Consider the following 13,982-nt stretch of genomic DNA (forward strand, 5'->3'; position numbering starts at 1 on the left):
TCACTTTGTACAAGCCTGCTATTACAGTTCTCCTCTATGCAGACGACTTTCCTGTTTTCAAGGCACAACTTGGATCTGCTGTACGAATCTTATGGATACACACTAAATGAAACAATAGTGTGCATGACTCCAGATTCTGATCCCTCATCCTAATATGGTCCCAACATAGCAACAGCAATAAAGCAAATGTTGAGGCTTCAAAATACAAAAGTCCATAAATCAATGGCTGACATGGGTTTTATCGTAAGGGTGATAAATATACAGATTTCAGTCTTAGAGATTTGATGTTCATTTACCTGCAGATGTCCTATACGTGCCTGCTCCATGGTTTTCCACAAGGTTTTGCACATCACTATTTAATACAGGAAGTAGGTGAACTAAAACAACTCATCTTTCTTTGTGAGAGGACCATATTAATGAAACAAACCTCAATGACATCATAGGGATCCCTAAAGATGCTCCTGCTGCTTCTCTTCCTCCTCATCCTAAGCTTCCTTCTCCTTGTCCTCGCCTTCCATCCAATTGTAATTCAACCTAATTGTGTTTCTCCCCCTCCTCTTCCTCATTTTGTTGGAGCTGTGAACACAATTAATGTGAATCTGGATTAATTTGTGCAAACAAGAAAAATCTACAGCTTTTTGGTCAGAGGTGCTCTTGTGATTTAAGCCGGGTAGAGTAGATTTATGTGTTGATGCTGCCTGCTTCAGCTCTGGCTGCTGAGTGATATTTACACCCTGGCTGGATTACAAACTTTAACATGTGCTGAACTTTGGCCCAGCGTTGATACCTCTTGTTAGTATAACGACCTCTTCTTAGCTTGTATGTATGATGGTGGATAAATGAAATATACAAAGAAAATTTAACTATTTTACAAAAGAACATCTATCTTGGAAACATCAAATGACCGGAGCATAACTTGTCAACTAGTCCGAAAATAAGTTATACAGGAACAGTCAAAGACACACCTTCTCATTAGAGGTGGGAATCACCATACATCCCACGATACGATATTATCACAATACTTAACGCACGATACGATATTATTGCAATTTTTTAAAATATTTTGCGATATTCAGATTCTGTACATCATAGGTGTCAAACTCTGGCCCGCGGGCCAAATTTGGCCCGCAGCCTAATTACATTTGGCCCGCGAAGCCATACCAAATGACTATTACAGCTGGCCTACTGGTATTATACAGCTAATATATATATTGTTTAGTGGTAGGACCTCAAAATCCCATCCTTTCGTGAACCTCGGGACCAAAAAATGGTCCCGCCCCAAAAGTGCTCTAAAAATGTTATATATCAATATTTTTTTCTACTTTAAATTAGTCAATCTTTTAAAACTACTTCTGCTTAAAATATCCATGTCAAGTTTTAATTATATTTTCATTGTTTTAACCCTTTAAATCCCAGTTTTATTACATGAGCGCCCTGTTTTTTTAGCCCCAAAAAACAAAAAAACTAAATATTTTCCAAAAAAAACATTTGAAGTAATATTTGTTTGTTATTATAATTAGGCCTTTAGATGGACTAAAGATTGGCACCAACAGTCATTTCGATCGCCTTTTATTTTTTTTCCAGGAGCGCATTTCATAAAATGCACACTATCGACCACGCCCAAAAAGTGCTATAAAAAATTTATATATTAATATTTTATTCCACTTTAAATTAGCCAATCTTTTAGACCTACTTCTCCTTGAAATATTCATGTCAAGTTTTAATTACATTTCACGGATTTTAACCCTTTATATCCCGGTTTCGTCACATGAGCGCACTGCTTTTTTTGCCCCAAAAACATAAAACATAAAACATAAAATATTTTCCAAAAAAAACATTTGAAGTAATATTTTATTGTTATTATAATTAGGCCTTTAGATGGACAAAAGATTGGCACGAACATTAATTTCGATCCGGTTTTAATTTTTTTTGCAGAAGCCAAAAATGTCCCCAGGCGGCGCTGCTGCTCCTGCTCCCCCGGGGAGGAGTGCCTCTGCCGCGGGTGTGTTTCGCGCAGCGCCGGAGCATATGGTTCGGTTCCCGTGTCTGCAGCACACACTTCCGCTACCACGTGAAAACAAATACGTCATTTCCTGTTGATTAAAAAAAATTAATGCACCCTCAAACGAACCTAAGGTCAGAAAATGGTCTGGAACGAGCAGCGGGCCAAGCTGCTGCTGTACGCGGGAAATTAGTCTGCCTTTTCCGGGTATCTGTCTCGAGCAGGCCGCTGGAGAACATGTGTATGTTCCAGCAGGCGTCACATGTGGAGCAAGGGCGCCACCCGGTGGACAAATAAAAAAATTACAACTCTAAGGCCTGTAGTCCAAAACGAAACCTAAGCTGGAAACCTGACGATCCCTTTGACCGTAATTTTTCTGGCGTGAAAAATAGCGTTTATAATGGGTTTCAATGGGGCACAAATCGGCCACGAGGTTCGATAGTGGATGTATGCCTTTTATTCAGCCATTTAAGCTCATTTAAAAAACTCAGACTGAAATTTTAAAATAAAATGGGAAAAAAATACATGTTTGAAAATTTGGCTATACTCCATTAAACACAGTGGAAATGGCGTGGAATTAAAAAACGCAAAGGCCACGAAATGGTCCCAGGTTCTACAGAGGGTTAAGCTTTGCTTGTTCCATATTCAGTTTTTCAGCAAAACGTGTTTGAGTCCATAAGAAAAGATTCATTCTTATATCTGGAGGAATAAATATATTTCAATAAATATTAACGTTAGCCCGCGACTTTGTTCCAGTTTTGAATTTTGGCCCACTGTGTATTTGAGTTTGACACCCCTGCTGTACATAAAGGTAAACTTTATCAATATTCATTTTATCTAATATCAAAGTCTCACACTCAGTCTTTCTCTCAGTTCAGTCAGTTTTATTGTTGACAAACTGAACGGTTTGTATTACAGTCTAGTCCAACTTAACTGAATGCAACCATCTGGTACAATTATAGCTATTCTGAACTATGCAATTTATGAAAACTATGCAGCCCCTTCAGCAACTGAAGAATTTGAAAGTAAATTAAAACAAAATATAATTTTACATTAAATAAAAAAGTTTTAAACTTAATTAAAATAAAACGTGTCTTAAATTAAAATAAGTAAACTGTCATGTTTATTACTGCCAAAAAAAAGTTAAACACATTTGGACAGTGAAGGAATGTCAGGATTCTTGCTCAGAAAAAGGATCAACATGCTCTGAAGTCAGTTCCAGTCCACAAAAACTTTTTTGTAACAAAATATCGATTTCTGCTGTCCCTGTATTGATACATTATTAGCAAACAAAATATCACGATACTACACAGTATCGATCTTTTCCCCCCACCCCTACTTCTCATGTCACATTTCTATTCATTTCTATTCACATTTCTATATAATTAGATTAGACAATAAAGAGTTATCTAATCTAATTATTCATTCAAAACACTTATTCATAGCTGTATTTTATACAGCTCATACAAAATTCAAAGTACAGGTTCATGTGAGTATTTAATGTACGGCTCAGATCTACAGAATTTCAGAGTTTCTAGAGCAGACACAGAGCTCACATCACAACAGGCTTCAGGCGCCATTTTAGTGACTTTAACAATATATAAAATTTTAATTTCGGTCAAGCTGACATTAGGTTATGTACGCAGCACGCAATTGAACCACATATTTTAGAAGCCTAAGGTTCAAATTAGCTGGGAGCACCTTCACTTAATTATAACAGTGGTTTTGTTAGGAAAATAGTTTCTGTATACCGGATACTAAATTGCGCTGACGTCAACGGCTAACGTATCTAGCTAATCGCTACTGTTAGCACAACATTAACAGCAAGCTACAATGGCGAGTAACAAAAACAAAACAGTAATAAGGTTTTAATGAAAATGTTTTACCTTTTCCAACAGTCCCAGAATCCAGAGCTTCAAAGTCCAGCAGGTACTGAAGACTGTTACCCGTTTCGTTGTCACCATCCGTGAGAAAGAGTTTTTTTTTCCCCGAAAGGTCAAGGCCCGCCGCTCGCGCACTCTGTCTGCGCATGCGCATCCCAACGACTGACCCCCTCCGTCCGCTCCCGGGAGGTTATAGTATGACGTATTCTGACGTCACTCTCTCTCTCTCCCTGTCATTTATTTGGCTCGAAACACATATTAACAAATTGCTCAGTGATGAACAACTACTCAGATCATTTACCTAAGCAGTGCGCTTTGTCAAAACGAAGTGTGTGTTCATTACACTGACATTCTGTTCTGCAATTGTTATTTACTTGTATTTTATAATTTGACTTTACATACTGCTGGGTGGTTTGTAAAGTTTACAATAACTAGTATTATCATTATGCTATATTTTCAAAAATATATAATAATCTCAAAAGTAATGCCTTGGAGTAGAAAATAGTAATGCTTTATCAAAATTTAAAACGAATGTACACTATTTGAATGTGTGTATTGTTTCTACTGTTTGTTAACTCACCATATTTGGGTTTGCGGGGTTAGGGGTGTGTGTGTGTGTGGGGGGGGGGGGGGCGGGGTTAGGGTCTTTAGGCTCCCCCCCCACCCCTGCCACCAGTATATTTTTAAGCAAATATTTCTAACTTTTATTTGAATATTCAGTTTCCTACCATCTTCTCTTAAAGGGTAATTGCCAGGTAACCCGCCCTCCCCCTTCGCACACACATGCACACAAAGAAAACACACAGTATAATTCACAGCCTCGTTATGGTGAATAAATATTTATGCCATTTACACCATCAAACTTAGATAGCTAAGGATGAAGAACCTTTTGTTCTTTAAAGAACCATTTGTAATAGCTGAAGAACCATCCACAAAATAAAAAGGTTCTTTGACATATGATGGTTCTTTAAAGAACCATGAAGACATCTGAAGAACCATTTAAGAACCATAATTTTTCTGAGTGTACCAAAGGCCTTCAAGCTGGCTGTAATTAAACCTTTACTTAAAAAGCCATCTCTAGACCCAGCAGTCTTAGCTAATTATAGGCCAATCTCCAACCTTCCTTTCATATCAAAAATCCTTGAAAAAGTAGTTGTCAAACAGCTAACAGATCATCTGCAGAGGAATGGCTTATTTGAAGAGTTTCAGTCAGGTTTCAGAGCTCATCACAGCACAGAAACAGCTTTACTGAAGGTTACAAATAGTGGTGGGAATAATGGCGTTACTAACGGCTTTGCTTTTTTCAGTAACAAGTAATCTAACTAATTACTATTCCTATCACTACAATGCCGTTACAGTTACTAACAAAAAATTTGCGGTCCGTTACTATTTTTCAACAAACAGACGGTTGAAGCTGTGTTCAGCTTAACGCATCTTATACCAGCTGCACGGAAGTAGCTGACTACATAAGTAATCTGGACGCTACAGCTTTAAGCAGCTGCACGCTCCCGCGGACAGTAATCACGATCACTGTCTAGCACAACACCTGGAGCTCAGGGGGCAAAACAATCGCATGAGTGCTGCTGTTTGACTGAGGAAGAATAAAGTAGTTGTGGTAAGCCAATCACCTGACCACTTAAAGACAAAGCAACAAGGTAATATGTACCAGTCTTTATATTGTGTTGATAGGCCACGTAATATGGAGCGCCAGGACTGCCATAATGAATTAATTAAATACACCATTAAATAATTAATTAAATGTGTCAATAATTAATTAAAATTGGAATTAATTAATTAAATAAATAGTTATGACACATGTAATTAATTAATTATTGACACATTTAATTAATTATTTATGTATTTCACATTTTAATAAATTATTGACACATTTAATTAATTATTTATGTATTTCACATTTTAGTTAATTATTGACACATTTAATTAATTATTTAATGATATATTTATTTATTTCACTTTGGCAGTCCTGGCGCCTGGCTCTCATCTTGAAATAATTTTATCTGTCAGCCTCACCCATCAAACTCAGGGGGCGGGGTTAACGCTGCCCATGCAGCTTCTCTAACATTTGATTGGTTGCCGTGCAAAGTAAGTCAAAACAGGTCGATCCTAGATAATCGATTGCTTGTGTAGACTTGGGGCAGCCAGGTATCCCAGAATGCAGATCAAATCACAGGCAGCAATGGTGGTGGTGTAGTTTTAAAATACCCCGTTTTTCTGTCACCAACTACACTTTTAACAGTGTTTTAGCCGCGAATGTCGCGACGTATGTCTGGTCAGGTTGTCAACATAGAACATGTTTGCAAAAGTGCTCAGATTTTTTCAGAGATTTCACTAGCTCTGCTAACAATTAGTATGCAGAGTGCACCCAGGGGTTACGTTAACTGGTTTGTTTATGTAAGGTAGTGACTGGAATAAGTCACAAGGTGTCGCTGTTGAGCTGCATATATGGTGTAAATGTTAGCAATTTTGGCCATTCGTCCTCTGCAGGACACCGTACTTTAGATTTCTTGTTCGCGCGGGCGCCATCTTGGGTCAGTGTTTGCTGTGATTTGCGAAGGTAAGCACTGCCAGTGGCGAACTGCATCAGTTTTGTGTTGTATTCATCGCCGAGACCGTGGAATGTTGTAGAAGGCACGGTTATTGTTACTTAATGTGTATTCTGTGTATATGTGTTGTTGTATTTTGCAATGTTGATAGTCACGGAGTGTTTGCTGTGATTTGCGAAGGGCCAGCAGCAGAGTTGGAGTGGTGTTTGCCCCTGCTTCCGAATAAACGGCGCGGTCCGAGCCACAAATTGAACGCCTGTGTCCGACTGGTCTCTCTGCGGTGCACCCCAATCCAACACAAATTAACACAACGCAGAGTCCGGGGTGTAGGGAGGCCCCTGCACTGGTCGGGTAAACATATTCCACTCTCCGTGTTCCACATGTTGCATTCGCAGATTCTCATTTTCACCGAACGATCGTCTCTTTCCGCCTGGTCTTGTGTCTCTGTGCTTCTGTAACATAAAGAACGAGCTGACATTTTTCTCACGAAACCAGCGATCAGCTCAACAGACCCTCAGTTTACCTGCATGCATCCTCCTCCTCATCTGTCAGCTGTTTAACACCTGCTGCTAATTCAAGAAACATGCCTACGTTACCTGGTGATAGTCACAGTTTAACTGGGCAGCCGGTGCTCGATATAAAGCAATGTCAGCGCATTTTTCTGCACAAGATAAGTAAATATAGTGTTTTCCCCGAGTGCAGAGCTGCTGGAGCTTGTTTCCTTACAGAGCACTTTATAGGCGAACCAGCTTCATCAGCGGCTGATGTCCAATCACCGGCACACAGCTTTGAAACCTCAGCTGAGTTTTAGCTCTCAGTGGTTAAACGCTGGACTTCATTCACTCAGGTTCTGTCTGTCGGGTCACGTTTACTTCGCTGTTTTATTTACAACTGAGCAAATCGGTTTGGCTGAGGTTAAAGTTACGTTTCATAACTGCATAGTTTCACAGACGTTTAATGGTTCACTGGCACATGTGTTAGACTGAACTATTCGCTTTTCTTTATCTGGTGTGTTTTGGATTTAACAGTGAATTTTGAGATTAAACTGACTTTTAAAATGTTTTTATACAAAGAGGAAAGAGAAGGCGCATTTCCACCGAGAGAAGCAGAATTTGCAACAGCATGTTCATCATGAAGTCTGCAACCTGGACAGAAATATTATATCATCTGATTTTTAATAGTTATTCAACTGTATTCTAAGCACCAGCTGTCTGTTAGAATGTGATTTTTTTTCTCTCTCTGTTGGCAGAGGTATAAAAATGCGCAGGAAAATCTGACGTGCATGGCAAACTTCACCGACGATATTTAGGGAGGAATAAACACACATCAAACATAAATGAACCATTTGCCTGTCTCCATAATTGAGAGCATTTTCTCTTCTTATGTCAACACTCTCTCTCTTTCTTTCTTTTTTTTCTTTCTTTTTGCTTTTTCGGTCATGTTATGTTTACCTGTCAAAGGCTTGTTACAAACTATGAAACACATCGTGCAGACTTCTGGATGTTAGAAGAAAAGTAATACTGCTCATGAAGGAGACTAAAGGCAGGAAGGTGTCCTATAAAACTAAACATGTTAATAGGACCTCCCTATTTATATCATAGTTTATGATATAGCACGTGTATTTCAGTAATAGCCTGCTGATTTCAGTGTAGTGGTGAACAGTCGCACAGCTCACGTAGGCGTTATCTGTGAAACTCCTTAACTATAATTTATCCAAGTTAACTTCAGTTAACCATTCAGACAGTTCTTTTGCAATGAAAAACATAAACACCCATGCTGCCGGTAGGTTTCCTCAGTGCCAGCTGTTAACATTATAGCTGCTTATGCAGTAACCATGGTAACCACGGACTCTGAGCGGCTGGATCGACGGAGGTCAGACAACAATTTTACATAATATGTAAAATTGTTGTCTGACCTCCGTCAGTGGCTGTGTCCTGTTTTAAGATCATATATTATATGATCTTAAAACAGGACACAGCCACTATACGTGCTGGCCTCATATCAAATGTGAAGGCAGACTGAGTCTATGTTTGACGTTTGTTTATATCTAATCTTCCTTTTCAAACATTTAAACAGCAGCGAGTCTGCAGCTGAGGGAATACAAACTCAAATTGTCGGAACAGGTTTGCTCGTTTCTTGGATTCATTTGGTGATTTATTAAATGTATAACTGTTATTCTAATCTGCTGCTGAGTCTCTTACATTTTTCTTTATGCTGTATATTTTCACGTCTCTGGAATAGTTGGCAGTTAGATAGTCAGCTGGGAAACTCTGTGTTAACTCATGGAGCTGAGGATATCGTGGATATGCTGACCTCGCTCCGTGGTGTACAGGGCCGTTTACCCTCATGATTAATATTCACTATAAAAATATTAGCCGAACATCATGAAGTCTGTATGTGTTTCATAGTGTCGAACAACCTTTGTACAGTTAAAGCCAGCAGTTACTACATGACGGAAACACCAACGTTATCTCTTTTATGCGTTTATACACAGGTCACCCTGATTACTGAACAAAAACCCAAAGATCAGATGTTAAACAGATTTATTTGCTCTCTCTCCTCCTTAAACATGTTTTTAATGTTAGCTATAATTCAGAATTGGCGACTGAAACACGTAGGACACATAAGAACTTCAGGAAATAAAGCACCAATAAATATAACCTCAGTAAAAGAAGTCAGCGGGGGTTACTACAGCTGTGTACCGGGGCCTGCGCTTTGTTGGTGGGATTGCTTGCGAGGCGAGCGGGTCTATCCCACGCTTTGCCGTGAGACTGGGCAGACATCTCCGAAATCATCGAAGCACTTTTGCAAAGAGGCTGTATCTTGACAAACCGACCAGACACATGAAGATTAAACCACTACATTCTCGGCTAAAAAAATATTAAAACGGTATTTGGTGACACACAAACAGGGTTTTTCAAAGTTCAGTTCTGTTAGCTTCCACATGCCGGTTGTTGTGTGCTAGAAACAATGGCCACCAGGCCAAAGCAATGGTTTTGACTCGATCAGCGTTAACCCCGCCCCCTGAGTTTGATGGGTGAGGCTGACAGATAAAATTATTTCAAGATGAGAGCCAGGCGCCAGGACTGCCAAAATGAAATAAATAAATATATCATTAAATAATTAATTAAATGTGTCAATAATTAATTAAATGTGTCAATAATTAATTAAAATGTGAAATACATCAATAATTAATTAAATGTGTCAATAATTAATTAATTACATGTGTCATAACTATTTAATTAATTAATTAATTCCAATTTTAATTAATTATTGACACATTTAATTAATTATTTAATGGTGTATTTAATTAATTCATTATGGCAGTCCTGGCGTTCCATACAGTTGTGAGAGATTTGTGACGTTTAGCGTGTTTGCAGTGTGTAGTTAATGTGTTGTCTTGTGTAGTTGGTGTGTAGTGTTGTGGATAGTTTTGTGTTGTGTGTCAGAACAATGAGGCGACTGCTGTCTCCAGGTAGCAAAAGGAGTGATACACCTGCTGCTGTCAGACCTGCAGGTATCAGGCTGTGATGTTCTCCTTTATAGTGGACAGAAAATAATTTTTGTGGTGGCACAAATAATTTGTGTGGCATCTTATTGAAGAACAGCTGATTGTTCTGTAAATAGTTTGAAATGGTTATTTAAAAAATCAAGGTAAAAGGTAAATGGATGCAAATAACTTTGTTGTTTGCAAAACTTGTGCATATGATTTTAAAATTGACAATTTATATTTTTTTTTAAAGTAACGCAATAGTTACTTTTCAAGTAATTAATTACTTAGAATATTGTAACTCAGTAACTAACTCAGTTACTTTTTTGAAGAAGTAACTAGTAACTATAGTTAATTACTTTTTCAAAGTAACTTGCCCAACACTGGCTACAAATGATCTTCTTATGGCATCTGACAGTGGACTCATCTCTGTGCTCGTCCTATACAACCACATCACTGTTATGAAAAAGACCCACAGCTTATCATCTTATAGTTCTAAAACATCTAAAATCACTCTGGTTAATTTGTTTGCTAGATTAGCCGCTAGCATACGCAATGTGTTGGGGGCTTGTTGCTACCTAGTCAGCGATGCTACACACCTGTTACTCTGTATTTTTCAATGATTCAGCACTCCTTCGGTTTTGTTATCCATTTTTAGACAGTAATGAGAGATCAGCTGCTCACTCCACAGAGGCCCAGAGTTACTGTTAATATCAATAATGTAATGCTATCCTTTGAGATTTTAACATTTAAGACTGTGAGTGTAATTGATCTAAAACGGTTTAAATCTTCAGAGCCGTCAACAGTCAGATAACATGGAAATTTCAAAAACAGCAGCAAACAGAGGTTTCAGTAGTGTAGTGTAATTTGTTCTTTTCAATATTGTATCAACAGTTACATTCACCCTGGGGAGAAACTAGGGAGGGAGACCATGAGGACTAAGCTGGGTTTCTGGGTCCAGAGGTTTGGAGAATCTTCTTTCCTTTCTTTCATCACAGCTGTCCTGTGCCATAAGTTCTGTTGACCCACTGAGAGAGGCATCATTTGACAAACACCAAGAAGACCGAAGCTCAACGCACTGATCAAGCAGGACTCATCATCTTCAACAGCAGCTCCCTCACAGGGAAATTTTCAGAGCTCCACCGTAGGCCCACCCCACGAGATGGAAACCCAGCATTTCATGAACACTGTGATGGAGACTTTTGGTTTGTGTAATGTTATAAATACTCGGATACTCCCCAGAGGTTCCGGACTTTTACATAAAGATATTATATTCAGTCATGTAGAAAGTTATATATTTAAAAATATATGATCCTCTCTGGTTACTCTGGCATGAATAACTGAATCACTTTATGATAAATAAAACACTATCTGCAAAAACTGTAAAGGAATTCCAGATCACAAGTTTATAGTTAAATATAGTTTTATTTAATTGTGTCAGAGACACTCAAACGTGCTCTTCATGCAGCTGAGTATGTTTAAGTGTTTTAAACAAGCTGTGCAGGTCTGAGATCAACAGCTCTGTGAAACACCAAACTGAGGTCCTGTTAATGCTGATATATAGTGACACAGTTACAGGGGTGATTAATGCTTTTGATTTTTTGCCTTTAACTTTATCAATAAAACAATTGCAGCTTTCACTGAAAGCACATGTGGTACTTTAATCTTTGTACTGTTTTCATCAGTTAATTTTGCAGTTAACATGTGAACTTGTTGGATGATCTGTCTGCTGTCACTGGGTGGTGCTGAGGTCTGAATCTGAGGGCAGCTCCTGTAATCACAAAGACAACAGAATCATCACAAACTGAAATATAAAGTTTATCTCTCAAATCTGAAATAAAGCTGATTCTTCTCTGCCCTCACTCACTGGGGACCTGAAGCTCTTCTCTTACATTTTTTCAGTTTTACAGTTTAATCCATAGTTACAGATTAATGAGGAGTTACTTAAGTACAAGCTTAAAAGCTTAAAAGTACAAAGCTTCCTTGCACTGCCTGAAAATTGTTAGGCGGTGGAAGGAATACTTCGAGGACCTCCTTAATCCCACTGACACGTCTTCCGAGGAGGAAGCAGAGTCTGGGGATGAGGGGAATAACCCGCCAATTTCCGGGGGCGAGGTCACTGAGACAGTTAAACAACTCCTTGTTGGCAGAGCCCCTGGTGTTGATGAGGTCCGCCCCGAGTTCCTGAAGGCTCTGGACGTTGTAGGGCTGTCCTGGTTGACACGCCTCTACAATGTTGCGTGGAGATCAGGGGCAGTACCCCTGGACTGGCAGACCGGGGTGGTGGTCCCCATCTTTAAGAAGGGAGACCGGAGGGTGTGTTCCAACTACAAGGGGATCACACTCCTCAGCCTCCCTGGGAAAGTCTATGCCAGAGTGCTGGAAAGGAGAGTTCGTCCGCTAGTCGAACCTCGGAAACAGGAGGAACAACGCGATTTTCGTCCTTGTCGCGGAACACTGGACCAGCTCTTTATCCTCTCAAGGATACTTGCGGGTGCATGGAAGGTTGCCCAACCAGTCTACATGTGTTTTGTGGACTTGGAGAAGGCATTCGACCGTGTCCCTCGGGGTGTCCTGTGGGAGGTGTTGCGGGAGTATGGGGGTGTCTGGCCCATTGCTACGCGACATTCGATCCCTATACAACCGTTGCAAGAGCTTGGTTCGCATTGCCAGCAATAAGTCGGACTCGTTCCCGGTGGGTGATGGGCTCCTCCAGGGCTGCCCTTTGTCACCGGTTCTGTTCATAATTTTTATGGACAGGATTTCTAGGCGCAGCCAAGTGGAGGAGGGCTTTCACTTCAGTGGCCTCAGAATCTCATCTCTGCTTTTTGCGGATGATGTGGTTCTGTTGGCTTCATCGGGTGAAGGCCTCCAGCTTGCACTGGAACGGTTCGCAGCCGAGTGTGAAGCAGCAGGAATGAGGATCAGCGCCTCCAAATCTGAGGCCATGGTTCTCAGCAGGAAAAGGGTGGAGTGCTCACTCCAGGTCGGGGATGAGTTCCTGCACCAAGTGGAGGAGTTCAAGTATCTCGGGGTCTTGTTCGCAACTGATGGGAGAAGGGAGCCGGAGATGGACAGACGGATTGGTGCTGCGGCTACAGTGATGCGGACGCTGCACCGGTCGTGGTGAAGAGGGAGCTGAGTGTAAAAGCGAAGCTCTCAATTTATCGGTCGATCTATGTCCCTACCCTCACCTATGGCCACGAGCTGTGGGTAGTGACCGAAAGGACGAGATCGCGGATACAAGCGACAGAAATGAGCTTCCTCCGAAGGGTGGCTGGCCTCTCCCTTAAAGATAGGGTGAGAAGTTCGGCCATCCGGGAGGGGCTCAGAGTAGAGCCGCTGCTCCTCCACATCGAAAGGAGCCAGCTGAGGTGGTTCGGGCATCTGACAAGGATGCATCCTGGGCGCCGGATAAAGCAGATGAAGATGGATGGATGGATGAATTAAATTGAATATACAATGAGAGGTGTGATCAACATGATGGCACGAGTGTCACATGACTCAAAGCTGTGCATGCAGTTGCAAAAGGCTGAGTGTGTGCCATCAGCCTATATTCAGTCCTCACTCTGAGCCTCACATCTTCCTGCTGCTTCATGAGAGCAGAACTGAACTTCCTGGCTGTGGAAGATACGAGGAGGATCCTGGTGCAAGAAGCACAAATGGATGCAGTTTGTTTCCTTTTTACACTCAAAGTGACTAAGACCAGATTTTCATCCTGCCTGTTATTAAACATGAATTATTTAGCCACGCTTTCTTCAAACTCTGTCAGGGGTAGACATTTGTTCAAACACAAGTAAGAGAAATGAGACAACTGCAGACCGACTCAGAGTGTATAAGAGCGTGCGCACGGGTGTGAATGTCTCTGAGAAGACACACACACCGAGGGCAGGCTTGCTTCCTTTATTTATAGGGCAAAGCAGGTTACATAGTACTTCCTTTTTTAACAGAAGTTGAAGAGAGGTTAAACATTAAATCAGCTTATCTGATCTTTCACACACTGGGATAAGAATACAGAAGTATATCATGCTTTATCTGACATC

The sequence above is a fragment of the Astatotilapia calliptera genome, chromosome 11 (genome assembly GCF_900246225.1).
Source record: "Astatotilapia calliptera chromosome 11, fAstCal1.2, whole genome shotgun sequence".
Lineage (NCBI taxonomy): Eukaryota > Metazoa > Chordata > Actinopteri > Cichliformes > Cichlidae > Astatotilapia > Astatotilapia calliptera.